General features: G+C 44.0%; 1 protein-coding gene and 1 long non-coding RNA gene across 6 annotated transcripts in view; one reads left to right on the top strand and one right to left on the bottom strand.

Moving 5' to 3' along the window:
* Positions 1-6,438, bottom strand: part of LOC101479993 (extracellular sulfatase Sulf-2) — a 114,281-nt gene extending 107,843 nt beyond the window's left edge. For 4 of the 5 annotated variants that reach the window (XM_076878438.1, XM_076878436.1, XM_076878437.1 and 1 more), the window contains exon 1: positions 6,048-6,437. The gene's annotated coding sequence lies outside the window, so the exon portion shown is untranslated. Of the gene's footprint in view, positions 1-6,047 lie in introns of all 5 variants that reach the window. The other variant, XM_076878439.1, reaches the window with a different exon arrangement.
* Positions 6,439-10,777: 4,339 nt separating this feature from the next.
* On the top strand, positions 10,778-12,429 carry LOC101479136 (uncharacterized). The gene is made up of 4 exons (XR_191823.4): positions 10,778-10,817; positions 11,699-11,909; positions 11,984-12,195; positions 12,279-12,429. It is a non-coding gene; the product is annotated as an uncharacterized LOC101479136 (long non-coding RNA).
* The last annotated feature ends 3,954 nt before the right edge of the window (positions 12,430-16,383 follow it).

Raw genomic sequence — 16,383 nt, forward strand, 5'->3', positions numbered from 1 at the left:
AACCAAACACACACGCCCAATCAGGTGGTGACACATCACTTCCACTGCTGCGCTGCATCACTGCCTGATGCACTTTTTAATCAGACTGGTGTTACAGAGCAGGGCTGGTCTTACAGGTGCAGCCGCTGAGTCTCCTGCACAGACTTCTCTCGCTGCCATTAAGTATCGGGATGAAGTCCTTGGACCCACTGTCACGCCCCACGTGACAGTGATATCATTGGCTGGTTCCCACAGACTTGCATTGCCTAAATCTAACAGAACACATTTTGTTGTCCGATGTCACCAGGTTGCACCTCAGAGTGTCCAGGTGCTCAGTGATGCCCTGGTCCAGATCTGGGAGGGGATCCTCAATCGGCTCATCAGGAGCACGGTCCGAGGTTCTCGGGCATGCGTACGAGCACGTGGGGGCCATCCAAACTACGGAGCACCATCGAAGACATCAGGTGTCTTTGAACTCAGCCCTGAAGGTTGATTACTTTCATGAAATGATGTGGCATCTTTCCATTCCTAACACATCACTACAGACGCCCAGCATTACTGTATTCAAATTGCTCCTTTAATTTTGGAGCAGTGTATATTCATGGCATGAATCAACATTATGGTGCAAGGAGTCAGACAATGACCAGGCCACAAACCCAGGTTGAGATGCTAATGTGAACTTAAGGCCTTCTAAAAAACCCAAAGAACTGCCTGGAGGTGTTTCCAAGATGACTCCTGAGAGGTAGTTTTGCCCCTAATTTCCTCTCAATGTTTTATTATCCACACAGCATAATGTAGCACGTTTTGGCTTCACAGCTGTGGTTCTGGGACTTTTGAGGTTTTTCTTTCTTCCCCTATATGATGAAACTCTACAAAAACCTTTAAATCACAACTAAATTCAACCCTTGATCTGCACGTGACCCAAACCCGACCTCTTTTTATCAGGTCGGAACCATAAAGAGCTTTTTGAAGATCTGAAATAATCTGAGAACCGGATAAAATGTCCTCACTTTGTAAGGAAAAGCAATCTCATTGGTCCTCACAGAGGCAGGTATACGAGTACAAACACACACAGAGAGAAGCCGAGCCGCCTCGCACGCTTCAAACCGCCGACTTTCCAAATGAATCAATATTAGAGAAAATAAACAAGAAGAAAAGGGCAAGAACAGGAAGAGGGAAAGTGCCGAAAACAAACCGAAGCACAGGAAGTGTGTGTGTGCGTGTGTGTGTGTGTGTGTGTGTGTGTGTGTGTGTGTGTGTGTGTGTGTGTGTGTGTGTGTGTGTGTGTGTGTGTGTGTGAGACCCTGCACATGTGTCAGGCTCCAACCTGTAACAAGTTCGAAGGTCACCCAGCGTCATCGCCGTGGTATCGACCTTGCTCAGCAGGATCAGCTGACGTGCGGGCATGACGTCGTTGTGCTCAGCAGCACTGCAGCAGCTCAGCTGGGTGTTGATAGGCTGCCCAGAGCAAGATTCACTCAGGTTGGAGCTTTTCGACCATTCGATTGTCAATAAAGCCTGAAAATTGTCTCGTGAGGCTTCTGTGGGAACATCGACCCTTTTTGCAAATTTGATACATATTTAGTGTCACGCAGCGATTTTAACATTTCAATTTGACATTCTGAACAACTTCACACCACAGTTTAAAATAATGTTGAGAGCCAAATGTAACATAATGCTGCAGTTCATTTCAGCATGCTTCGACTGACAATCAGCGCCCCACAGCACACAGCAGCTGTTTCACTGCGTGACATATTTAATCAACATTTAGAGACCAGACTCACTATCTGCAACACAAAAAGACTCACAACACGACATCACTCATGTGACTGCTGTGTGTTCTTTTAAAGCACTCTCTGTTCATGTGCAAAAACACACATTCTCTGCTTTGACTGTTGAAACGGGTCTGAGCTCATGTGGAGACAGAGTCACGTGACACAAACCAGCTGAAGTCTCTGATGAAACACGAAGTGACAACACTGGAAGTGCAGCGAGAGGAACAGAAGGGCGGGAGGTCAAAGGACAACAGCGATGTGAAGCGGCTCCAGGCTCCAGTGTCATCGTCATCATCGCTTCACACGCACACACAGATGCGACGCGTCACAGCGAGCCGTCTGTCCTGAAGCTGCTTCAGTTTTTATTTCACTCTCGACAAACTTAAAGAAAAGAAGCTGAAATATGTGCAGACAGTGTGAGTCCACAGCGCCGGTGCAGCTCCGCAAAGAGCAGCGATGGAGGGGAAACCAGCGTGACCGCCCATCAATATGAAACAAAGCCTCAAGAAGTACCACACACAAAACTCACAGCCCTGAGCCGCTCGCTTCATTTCACAAACCTGACAACACAGAAGCACAGAGGTGGACAGTGTTCGACTTTTTTAACAACACTTTTTTAAAAAATGAAGCCAGCACAAAAGTGTCAAAAACTGCAGTTCCTCTTATGGCCACTAGAGGCTCCCACAGCAGGTCAGTTCCCACAGACTCGTGGGTTAAATTAGAAGCAGAAATCAAATCTGTGGGTTTGATCCTGCTTTATAACAAACCAACACTGGCATCAGTTTCTTTAATAACTAAATTATTCAGCCTTATTCATGGGCTCGAAGTTAGAGGCGTGGTCGCTTTGACTGACAGGCGGAGCCTCACCGCTGCTAAATGGAGTCACTGTGTTTGTGCCTTTCAGAGCATTTTTAATGGTATCGTCTAACAAAGAATATGGCCGGACACGTCACTCAGACAATCCCACAAGTCTTTACACAGGTTTTGGTTTCTAGAATTTGTTTCTAGAATTTGTTTATTAGCAGGTGTCACTTCTGTGTCATGAGCTTAACAGTCAAACCTCTCGTCCAAATATGGCCACTTCTGACTAAAAAACAAAACAAATCATAAATACTTAAAAATGACCCCCCAAAAATCAACAATCAGTGGCCAACATACGATTGAGGCTTCAAACTACACCTGGGAACCATGGAAACCAACGGTGACATCATGGTAGTTACAGACATGTTTTAGAAAGCAGGTCCAGCTACTGAAAGTGTGTCACATGACCAACATTAACCTTAATTATTAATGAGCGTTTTTACACGTAGTTCATTTATGACACAATTACGTCGTTGTTATAACACGAGACTGTGGCTTTATTCTTTACTGCAGCCAAAAATGCTGCAGAAAATGAATCCTACATAATATGCAGATCGATTATTATTTATTACTTTTTAAACTAATCAATTCTTTTAGATGATTGGTTATATTTTTTTCCAAAGATCAATGCTGGAGAACCCACGTAGTTGGGTGGCGAGCACCTGTTGCTGCTCTACCGCCTCCTCCTAACACACAACACTCAATTACACAGCGAACACAAAGAAGTGCCACGTGGTGTCCAGAGGTGTGAACACAAATCCGAATGACCTCCTATAACTTGTTCCTGTGGCTCACGCAGCGATGACCTGTGTGGGGTGGAGTCTTTAGCGTTACCCTCTTTAGCCGCACAGCTTCCTCCGTGTTGGCTGGCTGACTTCGATCAATGGGGCTAAACCCCCGATGCCTCCAAACAGGGTGGCTGTGTTTTTCTCTCTTTACCGCTCGCCTTCTTTCACAGCTCGCCGAGCTCAGCAGCCTCATCTGACAGCAGAGACTGCCCTCTGGTGGCTCTGCAGTGCATTACAACGTATTAACTCCGTGCAGCTCCTCTGCACTGACTCCTCCTCCTCAGTTTAGGAGGACAAACGCTGAAAATTGTTTATTTCTGAATACTCTGGTACGCTGTAGTATTTTCTATTTGTTGTTTTGTGAGGACTTACTGGCATTAAATATTAATTCTGCTGAGTGGCGAGCGTAAAACTCGTGTGTGTGTGTGTCTGTTAATATTTAAAGAGTCTGGGTCAGTGAATGTTTACATTCCAGTGGTGGCAAAGTAGCCATAAGCCTCATTTACCCCGTGCTGTGTGTGTGTGTGTGTGTGTGTGTGTGTGTGTGGGCTGAAGTGGTCAGTGTTGGCGGGGACTGTGTTGACAATTATTACGATTTTGGTCTCTGGGTTTCCACCATCTCTCTCACACACACACACACACACACACACACACACACACACACACACACACACACACACACACAGTAGGTGCAGAGGACAGGTTTTAGTGTACTGCTGCTGCTCAACTTTATACTTTGATCTGTTGTCTTTAGTAATCAGTGCGCTCAAAGATAAAGCAAAACTGTCGATTATCTCAAAACCAAAAGTTCTATAAACAAATATCTGACATCTTTCTAAGGAACTAAAGAAATAATATCTCAATCGCTCATCACATTTTATTGCATAATTTCCCCCCAAAACATCACAACTGTGTCAGTCTTCCGGCCTTTTCAATCTGGATCACCGTCTCTGACTCCTGATGATTGTCATTGGCTCATTTTTGCCACGGCTCCAAATTGTTGTATTACAGCATAATTAACTAAAACTGCAGGGACGATCTCGGCTCTCTTGGCCAGACAACAATATTGAATTCTTAAAGATCTGCCCCAAAGGTTTTCACCAGGCAGGAAGTACTGGAGCATAAACAGGGAGGTGTTTCAGGGCCAACTGTTGGGCGGGGCTTAGTACTGACGGGGAACAGTTCATTTTTCTAATTCAGCAAAAAACAGAATTCCAACCCAACAAACAGCAAAGCCGACAAAAGGACTGATCGCAACAACCTTTTCCACCAGGTTCACGCAAAGTATTCATTCTGAAACTGGTCCATGCACAGGTGCAGAGGAGGACGTCTGATTTCACTCATGAGAGTGAGAGAGATGAATGTTTGGAGCATTTGTGGCGAGTCTTCCAGGGTCAGTCAGCAGTGAAAGTTTTTGCTTAGATGGTTCGAAGGGGAGAAATATAAAAAGTGTTTCATTGTGAGCTTAATTTCCAATCAGTTGCTGGTCGCCCGTGGCTGGAACATGTTACCTTTCAAATAAAGCCTCAAACACAGCGTCACAGTTTTTCCTACTAAAAGCTTTTGCGTCCCCTGACCCTGAACGCTCCATCAGTGACCTGCTGGGTGTTATTGGAGGCTCGTGGTTATCTGGGAGCCCCACACCGACCTTCTGATGTAATTTACATCACTCACACACAACAACAGGTTAACACACACATGTAGTCAAAACACAGGTGCTACGCAGCATCATTATCATGAAGTCATGTACAAAACAGTTCGTTTCATCTTAATGAGCCGTTCAGTCTCCAATAGTTATCCAGGTCTGCAGTGTCGTCCAATCACAGCGTGTGAATATTTATAGTGTCTGCACTTTATTAGTGTAGCTGTATAAAACAATTACAAGTTTGTGCAGCACTGACTCGTTTCATGAGTTCAGCATAATTACACAACAAAGTCACCGTTTTCCACCCGGAGCTTTTGAAAGAGCTCAGTTATTGTTACTGGATTCATGGAGTCTCACATAACTCAGCACGGTGTGTGTGTCACGTCTCAGTTCACTGTAGTTGTTGCACACTTCTTGTGTTTTTATGGTTTCTATTGGTCTGAGTTGCTCTTTACAGCCTCTTTTCACGGTTTATATTCCCCATGAAGCCCTTTGTTACTTAGGTAAAGTGGAGCATAAAAAATATGATTATAATAAAAACAGAGCTGGGTGGAACAGCTTTCCTCCCTTCCTTCCTTTTTCCTCTTTCCCTCCCTCCATTCATCTACCTCTTCTTTCTGTCTTTCCTCCCTCTCCGTCTATCCTGACTGGCCTCAGTGTTGCGCAGCTATAACACACTCCCACGTGTTCAGCAATCAGGAAGCAATAAATAAATGCACACACACACACACACACACACTTTGAAAAAGGTGGGAAAGCACGTGAAACACAGTTGCAACCAAGTCTAAGTACAGGATGGCCTCAAAACTAATGCAAGGAACACATCGGTAAAGTGGAGCAACACACACACACACACACACATTAACAAAGCTGCTCTGACTAACAGCTCTGACCACAGAAAGTGACACACAGTGAAGTAGAGCAGAACTGAAGACACACACAAACACAAACACACACACACACAGGCGCTCCTGCAGAAGCATGAAGACAGTGCTGTACCTCCTCCTCCTCCTCCTGCGGCTGCGTCGCCTCCTTCAGGAACTCCTCACTGTCAGCAGGTGTTCTCCCCTCTGACCCCTCCGGCAGGAAGGGGAGGAAGGCTGGGTTCACACCGCCACCTCCATAACTCCCCTTAGTTTCGGAAATCCATAAAATAATGTTTTTTAAACTTGCGCTCACACCGGCATGTGCTCCTGTGTGTCTGGAGAGGAAGAGTGAGTTTGTGAGCCGAGGCAGAGGAGGAGGTAAAAGTCTCCCTCTCTTCCTTTTTTTCTTGATTTGTTCCACAGCCACGCTCACGAGCTCCCCTCCCTCCCTGTCTGCATCCGAGTGTGTCTAACGGCGGTGCTGCAGCCGCCGAGCCGCCGCTGGTGAAGCCATCTGTTGCAACACGTCTGCCTGCTTCCTCCACTTTCACTCTGCCTCGCGGAGACGGAGAGAGAGAGGAGGGGGCGGGACTTTGCCCTGTTTCTGAACCAATGGGGAGGCGCACAGATCCCTCACCCTGACTGGAAGGGGAGGACCAGCAGCAGAGAGGACAGAATGAAATAAATACAGGAGGGAAGGAGAAATACAAGAGGCAAATATCCACGCACACACACACGCAGAGAGGGGAGGTGGCCCAAGAAGGGAAACGCAGAGACGCAGACGTGACAGTATGAGGCCAAAAATATGCAGACAATGCTTTAGTGTCCTCTCAGTTTCGATGAAGGGAGGAAGTCCTGGGTTACAGAGACAGCTAGCAACTTTTTTAGACACCTGGGCAAAGTTGCATGAAAGCTACAATTTCATAAAACTGTACAAAAGTCAAAAGCGTGCCGTGTTCTCTGGTGTCCGTCCGGGTTAAAGATGTGTGAGCGACAGACAGCCTGCTGTCCAAACTGCTGCAGAGCTGCACAGTTTGAATGAAAGGAGCATGTGGTCAGAGGGGGGTGTAGGGTCAGAGCGGAGGTATTTGGGCCTGTGTTGCTGAAATTGTTACCAGCAGTGACAGATAAACGTTTGTCTGTTTCCAGTGCACTGATATCACAGTTTAACCACAGACTGTATATAAATGATGGATTTACTGCTGATTTGTTTTAGCCACACGTGACCAGAGGGCAGAGCTAGCTAGCCTGGTTAGCGTGCTGCATTCATGAACTTTACAGGTGTGAAGCCCAGACACGCGAATCTGCTGACTAAACAGATTAATAAAATCCTAGAATTTGCAAGAGAAAGCCACATTAGTTTTCACAGAACTCTATTAAAATATTCCAAAAGGCATCAACACCACAAACACAGTGGAGAGCTTCAGGCTACAGACTGTGTAGGGAATGATTTGAGTTCACGCGTGCATTATTGCTGCAAGATGAGAGGTTACAAACAAGATTTACAGGAGCTTAAATTTGGCGTCAGTGAGGAGAAGCTGAAAAAAAAGTATACGACTGCACTTTATCTGCAAAACAGTAAATTTTACTGACATGCTGATAAAGAACAATCAAAATGGGCTTCCTGTGACACTTTGAGTAACTCCTTTTCAGATCTATGCAAACTAGAAATAGTTACTACTTTGGCATCTATCAGTATCACATAAACGAGGAGCCGGCGTGTCTATTTAGATACCAGACTATCAGTGGACTTTGTACAGGTGCAACATTCAGATGTCCCCATACTTTGGCCATGGAGTACAAGGTAGAGAGAGATTTGAAGCAAGAGAAGAAGAGCAGGGGAAAAGAGTGAAGCGATGGAGAGAGAACAAAGAGGGAGGGAGGGATGAAGAGGAGGTAGAGTGCAGATTGTAATGGAGCTGTTGGCAGAGCTCCTGGCTGTTCATGGGTATTCATGTAGCTGGTGGCTTCAGTTAAATGGAGCGAACAGAGAGAGGCGGGGGGGGGTGCTGAGTTTCAACTGAACAAGAAGTCTACTTATGCCCTTTCCAAGGAGCACCGTGCAAACACTTGCAGACATGTTAAATGGTGAATTCAGATCCATTCAATTAAATTAAATGTCACAGCGACTCGACACGTCCAACGGGCTTATGAATCCAGCAGGTAAAGGCATCGCAGACAGAACGTGCAGTGAAGACCTGCAGACGGTGCAGTCTCCAGCAGGGCCACAGCAGGTTTACTGAGTGCAATTTCTAAAAAGAGGGCTTTTAACATCCGAAAATCGTCTGTGAGGAGACTCGTGCATTTAGAAGTTAATTTTCGCAGATTGCAGTCATCTTTGTTTACTTAACCAAATCAAGGCAGCGTTCCCTCACGCGGTGCGGAGCTGTAAATGAAGCAGCATGTTCAGGAACCAGCAGGCAGTAAGACGAGCTTCAAACACAGGTGTTCGTGTGTAGCTTTTGGTACAATTTCATGCTACATGTCACATTTTCATATGAGTAAGAGGCTGTAAAGGCAGTGTTTCTGACATTTCTATTAGTGCCTGTGATGAGTCACAGGGCTGCAGAGAAAGCGTGATATTTGGAAAGATCGTGTTTGACAGCCGCGCTGATATTTTGTGAATTTCAGGTGGAATTTGTTCTCAGGTTGTGCGCAAATGTTGCACAACCTTCGTTTTTTGCATCCATTTTGCATAAAACCATTACACGACCCCTAAAACAGAAACAAGTCGTTCTACTCTATCACTGAACATGAATATAAAGAAACAGCCACGCTAATAAAACAGTTGTCTTTGCTGCACGACGTAGTGCCACTGTTGATTTGACATGGTGGATGATGCATTACTAGTTTCTCCTGTTCAGTGACAGTTTGACTAAAGTCTGCAGTGGTCAGGGTAAAGCGTATTACTGTAGCAGAGCTGTGAACATGTTGCAGTCCAGCTTCTGCAGTTGTATCAATTCTCATTTTCATCTTTGGTCATGGCGTTTGGGTATAGACTTCAGAGTTCCAGGCAAGCCTGACTGTTTTGTTTCGCTTAATGCGCCTTATAATCCAAAACCTTCCATACTACCCTCCTTTAGCACATCCACAAGTCCAACTTTTTGTGTGATGGTTAGCATCTTCCACACTGCTAGCGATCAAAGATTTACGTATGTTTAACAAGCTGAACACATTCTGTACTGTAAAGGAGACACGGCACGGAGGGGATTGTTTGACAATGGCCTACAGCCAATCAGGACACAGAACACAATGCGGTGTAAAAAAAAAAAGCGAAAACAAAACAAAAAAAACATGCAAAATTGCACACACAAAAAAATCTGCGAAACAGCGAGGCCACCCACGAAAGGTGAACCGCGTTATAGCGAGGGACCATATTAGCCCAGGTGTGTCACGGGACCTAAAGTGCACGTCAATCTTGCACTTTGTCAGGATTGTGCTTTAAATCTCAACATCAGTTCACATAAACTCATTTTTCCCACCAGCTGGTTGTGTCACCGATGACATGAACACAACACCTTTACCGTTATTCATGCTTTGCAGTCGAGTGAAGTATCTTGTACTTGTTGAGGGAACGATGTGCGCACCGTTTTCCTGTACAGTGCTGCTTTGTCAGGTACTTGCTGTGTCTCTCCATTATGCACACAGTGTCCTTTAGCATGGCTACTCTTGACATTCCAGCCACAGCTGCATCAGTTGCCAAGAGATAACAGCCATGTTTAAGAGATGTCCAAAATCCTCATAGGAAGGTGTACTTTCCAGGATTAGCAGCAAACCGGACACCGATTCGTGTCTGCTTGAGAACTTTTTGTTTTGGACACAGTTTCTCTTTTTTTTTCTTCACTTTACTGTCGCTTCCACTTGCTGGTTAGGCTCAGGAACTAAAACCTGCCTTCTTAGGGAAAGATGGTGGGTTGAAACACATCTCTGTACAATAGTAATCCTCCTCATTGATACATGACATGTTGGGAGTGACCATCAATCTTACTGATACTATAACCAGACATGTTCTAACACTAAACAGCACAGCTCGTGCTAACTCTTGAAGATGGGCCGGATTGAACTGATGAAAAAATAATGTGAGAGAGGAAAATGAGTGTCCACACATTACACATGAACTTTTTTTACGGCCAGCCATCTCTAATGTGACCATGAACGTGAACGATGTACATGTGTGTGCTGTATGTAAATCAAACGAGTGTTTTTGGTTCTTTAGTTCAGTTTTAAGAGAGGTCTGCCTCTTGGCTGAGAAACCAACACGAGCCTCTGGCAGATGAACTAGTCAGCTGACAAAACCCGGCTAACACGGCAGCAGAAACCTCCTCTGCCGCCTCCTGCTCTCCATAAACGAGCTGCTGTTTCATGTGCTTGACAGAGCTGAGAGTGTGGCATGTTTTCACGGCACGGAGTGCCTTCACTTCAAAATATTTCGACTTTTAGCATCGCACTCTAAATGGATTTAATAGCCTGACTTTCAACAGGCACAATCTGTTTACTGCAAGCACAGAGAAGCAGTGAAGGCAACTTTTAATCTGAAAAATAACCTTTTCAGTTAGTGTCTTTTAATCTATTCAATTTTCTGAAAAAATCTGCCTATTCAGCATTCACCCGCAATATGATGTCACGTGCTAACTTCCATGTACAGTATGTAATCTGTATAAACATACATGCATCATATGAATGCATGGAGAAGATTTGTGGTACCTGATTTTTGGAGTGCATCTACAGACCAATCATACATAACAGACTTTACATGGAATGTAATGATGGCCGTAGATGGCCCCGCCCCTCCCTGAGCCTGGTTCTGCTGGAGGTTTCTTCCTGTTAAAAGGGAGTTTTTCCTTCCCACTATCACCAAGTGCTTGCTCGTAGGTGGGTGTGACCTTGCGTTGTCCAGTTGCTGGTAAGTGTGGGTTTTTTCAGTAGACCATCTTTAGCACTAACTGTAGTTTTATGCTCCTGGGACTCACTGGCTTCCGTGGCTGAAACTTGCATTAGCATCCACATCAAAACGTTTCCACTCTGTCCAGCAGGTTTTTGCAGTATTGATACGAGCAGCGTTGCAATTTTACTGCAGCAATGAATAATGGCAGACAGTTAAACAGAATGAAATATGCAGGCTGAGGAAATCCTCGGTGGTGCAGTGAGCAAATCAGATGTTTAGTGTTCTAACGGCCTATTTGTTCCGCTGACGGTGCCAGAAGCAGGGACTCTGTGAGAACGCCCTTTAAACGCCTGCTCTGGGGATTGTTTCAGAAACAGAATACAGTATGTCATTATGCAGATTTTTTTTATACACTTGTAATTCTTTACACTTAAAGGGGGAAGTTTAAAGGGGAGATTTCTCTTTCTTTTTGCTTCCCTCCTGTATGCAGGAGGAGACAGAGCCACTGACTGTGCTGGCTCTCTGGATCTGAGCTGTTAATTAAACATACTGTTGTGTAACTATGTGCATGTCTTGTAGAAGTGAAACTTGTGCAAGGGACACATTTTGATCCTTATTTTGATCAGAGCCAGTAAACTTTTAGCATTTATTAAATCTGATTAGACTATTTGTTCTGTGCAGTTTTTATTTCCTGGTGACCATTGAGATGAACTTTATTGCTCTCTTCATATTAATTAAAGAGCTTCAGAATACCTTACCAGAAGTTTCAAAGATGGCTGCTGAGCACCAAGACTTGCTTCTGGAGGGACTTTGATATATTAAGACAAAAGCTGTTAGCTCATTGATTTCCATTTCCAGCATTTTCATCGTCTCATACCTGTTTGTGTCCACGTGTGCAGCTGTGTGTTTGCAGAGTTACGTATCAAAGAAACATTGTGTCATGGTCTGGGTGTGTGGCTGTAAAATTCCATTGAAGGTCTGGACCTCCCTGGTATCCACCCATGGGCAGGGCCTACAGCCTCTCTCACCTGAAGCTGATTGAAGCAATCAGGTTGGAGATCTAAGCTGCTTGCTGACACTGCATCCTCGCCAATTCGTCCACTACCCTATGTTGGTAACCAGGCCTCACGCATCATGTCTATGAATCTCAAGTGCTCTACTAACCTTGTAATCTCGTGTTCTAGTTACTCCAGGAAAACTCCATCACACTGAACCACTCGTCTTGGAAATCTGGTTAACCCGCCTGCTTTTAGAATCATCTCCTTGCCTCACCTGCCTGCCCTCCTGCCCTTACACCACCTCTGGACCTTCGCCGCTCAGGACAGCTGCCACACACCACCAAACCCACCCGGACCGCATCACCTCTCCCTCAACGCTTCCATCTCTCACCTGCACAGTAAGACGACGATTTTCATATCTTCCACCCTCTCCAGAACCCTTCATTGGCTACCGCTCTAACACTGCTCTCCTCTCTTCCAGTACGTACCTAATCACCAGCCAGCTGCCGCTGCTTTCTTGGACCTGTCCCCTGCTTATCCCCACTCCCCTGGCCAATACCCTCACACCCCACGTGTCAAGCCTTAAATCCAATCCACGTCATTTTTTGGTGTTAGTAAATAAACCTTTGTTAAACCCTTTACTCTGCCTCCGCCTTGGGTTTTCTGCACGTGGGTTTGAATTTTGGTGCTCGGCCTCCGGCCGTTTTGTGACACATTGTGCAATTTCCATCATGCAAACTGATCCTAACAAAAGAACTGAGGAACTCCACCTGACCGACGTTCCCCTCGGATCAAAACACCTGGGAGACGTCTTCCTCAGATATGTAGAAATCATGCATTGGCTCTTTGTTTGTGCGTCACTCTGTTTTACTGTACAGAGTGCAAAGCTACAGTGACCCACAGAGAGACATCAGACACATTAATGAGAAACAGACCAGGCTACAATGCACCCGGAGGGATTTCGGGGTGTAGGTGAAAACCAGAGCAGGGTTATTAGCACGAATGTGCAAGTCAGAGAAAGTATACACGCGCATATCTCTAATATCTCTGTGTGAGTGTATGCATACAGCTCCAGGACGGCACAGGAATGGTACCATCTGGAAATCTGCCCAAGTTGCTGCGCGCACACACACACACACACACACCCCCTCCTGGGTCTTTGAGCTGTAAAGCATCCTGGGAAAGCAGTTGTCCAGCTGCTGCAGCCTTGAGGCATTTACAGAAAAAATGCACATTAAATCATCGACAGACTTGCAGATATTTACTCAGCAGTCTGTTTTCTCTGCAGTCAAGCCTTCACTGACTGAACTGCACTCGATCCCCTGCAACACACTAACAAGCCTGTGAGAACACATCTGCAGACAAATGGAAGAAATCACCCAAGAAAAACACCCACACTGCTCTGCCATGAATTCCACTTACATTCTTTATGTTCAGCGTGGACATTTTTTAATTTGTATACATGAGGTCACAGAGGAAGGCGGGGCTATATACATTACAGTATCCTGAGAAGTGTGGCTGGGTTTCCTGTTACCGAACAACTGATGATGACAGGGGATCCAAGTTTCAGCAATCTCATTACAGCTCATACTTGACATCTTACAATTTCAATAAATACATTTTCTACCAGGTGAGGTTTTTCTTTCTCAATAATATTATATAATAATATGTCAATCTTTGAGTGAGAAACAGCTGCTTACATCACACTGGTGTCTGTGAAGGTTCTCACACTGGTGATTATTACAGTTTTTATGTGACTTATTATTATTATTATTATTATTCCAGGTCTGAACAGTGAACCAATCTTGAAGTGCCTTGAAACTGCATTCTTTATAACGGCCAGCAGGGGTTCAGTCATCTGGTTGCAAAAAGAAGCCTGACTGTACAGATGTCTGAGAAATTAGTTTTCAAATTCAATTGTTAGTTTCCAGCTCAGTCACTTGTTAAACATCTTACACAATGTTAATTATGTCTCATTATAGTAAAATAAAGATAGACTTTGGGTTATTTACAAGATGCTTTATGAATGTTTTCAGTTTTCAGTTTTATTTGTAATATGCAAGTTAGCACAGGGTCAACATTGCAATGAAATGTGTTTGACGAGCAGCAGTCACTCAGCAGCATGATACAGTAGGGGAAAATATAATAAAATAAAATAAAATAAAATGTGCAGCATCCTTCAGTTGTCATCAAAGCTAAAAGCCAGTCAAATGTATATTATGGTGGCCATGTCTATCTCTAATAGATTCTCTATGGATAAACTAAAGTGCGCGAATATATTTTGCTGCTGCTGACTCTCTGCTGTAGTTTAAAATTGCAGCATTATTGACGTTACATGAGGCCTCTGTTTGTTTCTTGGGCCTACTGTGGAGAATAATGAGCGGCTCAGGCTTTTGATCAGTCAAAGACTTTTATTCCCGGCCTTGATCTTTCCTAAAGGCAAAATTATATTTCTTTTTCATTCTTTCATTCTCAGCATACATAAAGTTTGATTCCTATATTTTGGGTGCACATTTTCTTGCTGTTTAAACCATGTTCAGGCTATTGTGCCGACTACTAGCTTTAATTTGAGGACGTTCGCATCAAACCTGGATGAAGGGTTTACGAACTTCAGCTCTGTAATTCAGGTAAGCAAAGTTTAGCAATAACAAGGAGCATTAACGCTTTCATGCATTAATTATGAAAACCTCAATCGGGAAGTATTTTTATTCATCTTTAGGCATGAAAAAATCATTTTTTAACTTATATACATGTACTTTTTTCATTTTTTTTAAACATGGCAGGGTATGGAGTGACACATCAGTGTCCACTGTAGTGGTTTATGTCCAAGTCAACACTGACACAAATACAAGAAAACAGCCTTTGAAGAAGACACCACTGGGAGATGATCACAGGATCTTTTCTATCAGGGCACATAGTGAGACGCTGCTCCAGTCTCAGGAGGAGGCTTTTTGGAGCTGAGTCAGGAACATGTGGTATAAAAATCTGTCAAATCGAACATGTGGGGCTGCCTGGTGAGCTGCTGTACATGATATTAATATTATGTAGAAGATGCAGAGCTTTACTCCTGACAGACTGAATTTACCAAACATCATCTACAAACCACCATGCAAAGAAGATCTGCAAGATCTTTTAATTACAGTTTCAACATAAATCCATCCACTAACCTAAAACTGATGACAGTTAACGTGTGATAAACAATTACACGACTGTCGCTGAAAATTTCACTATTAATTAAAATAATTTCTTAACATATCGGATCTTAGAAATCCCTCTGAACATAATATACATGATCGATATTTTGCCAAAACTAAATAAATGAATAACAATTCACCCCATGCATTAAGCTCTAATCCTGTGTTGTCAGATGTTAATGCTAAATGCAGTTTCTGTAAGATACAATTAGGCGTGCAGAAGAAACAGTGTGAATTGGATGCTTCAGCAGCAAACTCTGAATAAACTACAGCATGTATGCAGGAAACCTAAGAGAAACAGCAGCATTTTCTACTGTTTCTCATTAACAATACAGCAGCCTCCCCAAGTGACACAGAGTGTTTACTTGGTTCAAAAGAAAATGTGACAGCCAGGGATGATGCAGCCCTGATCTGCCTCCGAGTGGATATATTTACCCAGGCAGGAGCAGTGCTGGAGACGAACAATAATGCTGGACTAGCTCGTGGATGTGAAGAAGGAGCAATAGAAACTGATACAGGGTTGTTCCCCATTCATTCTTGTAAAAGTTCCTCCTTGGGCACTTACTGTATGCCAAAATAACTTCCTCAAGCTTCACTTGGCAACAGTGGGAAGTAAAAACTCAGCTGCAACCGGTTGGGGGTGAGCGGAGATTTCGAAGTATTCTTGTCAAGTGAACTGCAGTGAAATATATAAGGTCAAACCACTGACCTTAGTTTTCTGGCAACCAACAAAGATTTAGTTTTTTTATTTTATTTAGGTCACTAACATTTTCCGACTTCAGGTTGAATCTTCGTCCGTGCAGATTTTCCAAGTCAGAATGGACTTTTCCTGTTTTACCACCAGATGCGTTCTGAAGGCGAACTGGCTGACAGCCTTCCTGTTTGAAACATCCAAACGCAGATGGCATTTTACAGCTTTTCATTTTCCATTGATTATGTGAAGAGTTATTTTAGGGCCATGATTCTGTGCTTGGAGAACCTTATATAGGCCTAAGGTCACAGTTCACAGTGGACGTACAGAGGTGAGGAGTCTAGGCAGCAGCATTCAGCCAAGGTTCTCAGGTCTTGTCAGTTTTAGACTTTAAAACCACTTGGTTCAAGTTCCTGAAAGTTTTGGCATTTGAAAAACAGCATCCATCTATCACTATCCATTGATCGACTGATGGGAGGAAGAGACGAGTCAAACTAGACCTACATTAAGTGTGAGAAAATGGATGGATAGTGACAACCCAGAGGTTTGTCTGCTTTGTAGAACATGTTTGAAGAGGTTATGCCAATTTACTGCATCCAGTTTTAAATGGCATGCTAATTTTTTGGTTAGAATTACTCTAAAACATATCAAATCAATAATTGTGCTTCTAAGGATACATGATTTCTTAAGATGCATGTGAC

This window comes from Maylandia zebra, linkage group LG20, assembly GCF_041146795.1.
Source record: "Maylandia zebra isolate NMK-2024a linkage group LG20, Mzebra_GT3a, whole genome shotgun sequence".
NCBI lineage: Eukaryota > Metazoa > Chordata > Actinopteri > Cichliformes > Cichlidae > Maylandia > Maylandia zebra.